At 42.0% G+C, this 1,013-nt stretch overlaps 1 protein-coding gene across 3 annotated transcripts in view; it reads right to left on the bottom strand.

The window, feature by feature from the left end:
- Window positions 1-1,013, bottom strand: part of RBMS2 (RNA binding motif single stranded interacting protein 2) — a 72,634-nt gene that overhangs the window by 43,000 nt on the left and 28,621 nt on the right. Inside the window, exon 1 of one of the 3 annotated variants that reach the window (XM_040491699.1) lies at window positions 780-804. The exons of the other annotated variants lie outside the window; for them this stretch is intronic. The gene's annotated coding sequence lies outside the window, so the exon portion shown is untranslated. Of the gene's footprint in view, window positions 1-779; window positions 805-1,013 lie in introns of those variants that run through there. 3 annotated transcript variants of the gene reach the window in all.

Here is a 1,013-nt window from a genome sequence, read left to right on the forward strand (position 1 = left end):
TAACAGTGTCTTAAATCCTATCACATTTATGATTTCATTTGATTTTCCTCACAACTCTGTGAGCTGTAACAGGGAATGTGTTATTCTCTTTTAAAACTTAGAAACTGAGGCTCAGTCTTATTTCAACATTTCCTCTGTTGTTATCACCTTGCTTTTTGTTAAGCAGAACCAAATAACAAAAAACCTGAACACTGAGTATCCAAACCAGTGCTAACAGCTGAGTAAACACATAAAGCAGCCCTTTACAGGACCCTGTATCTTTTGTTTCTTTCTCTTCTGGAAAGAGAACAGTTCTAAGTTCTTAGACAATGGGTAATGTCCAGTCAGAGTAGAACATGTAAGGAACAAAGGTATCTGAACTATGACTTAAACAAGCTAGAGGAATATCTCTTATGTAATACTAGTGCTTACATAAACCAACCAGAGCAAGAGCCCTCAAATGAAGTATATGGGCAATTTTATGGTGGGCAGAGCCCTTTTAAGCACAGCCTTTCTAGGGAGCACACGCCCATGCCTGCAATCCTCGTAATAACCAACCATGTCACCAGTTTGTGGGTACATGTCAGTGTGGCAATAACTCATATGTACCAGGAAACATACAGCAAAAAGTTTCATAACTTCTTAGGACAGAAGAAGGATCTTTAAAGATTAAGCAGCTGAAATAGGAACAGGACAGCTGACTGCTTGGGGAGAATATGTGTGGAACACAACTGAGCCCCCACTGAGTGTTATTCTGCATTACCAAATCCCTCCACTATTCAACTTGGATGACGGATTACCTGTGTTCAGGAGAATATATGGCCCAGGAAGGAACTGCAAAGTGAATAAAAATAGCAGCATCATTAGAACTTCATGGCTTTCGGGGCACCCAGGTGGTTCAGTTGGTTAAGCATCTGACTTCGGCTCAGGTCATGATCTCACAGTTCGTGACTTCGAGCCCTGCTTCAGGTGAACAGGAGCCCCGCTTCTCTCTCTCTCTCTCTCTCTCTCTCTCTCTCTCTCTCTCTCTCTCT

The sequence above is a fragment of the Herpailurus yagouaroundi genome, unplaced genomic scaffold (assembly GCF_014898765.1).
Source record: "Herpailurus yagouaroundi ecotype Mexico unplaced genomic scaffold, PumYag 182, whole genome shotgun sequence".
Classification (NCBI taxonomy): Eukaryota; Metazoa; Chordata; class Mammalia; order Carnivora; family Felidae; genus Herpailurus; species Herpailurus yagouaroundi.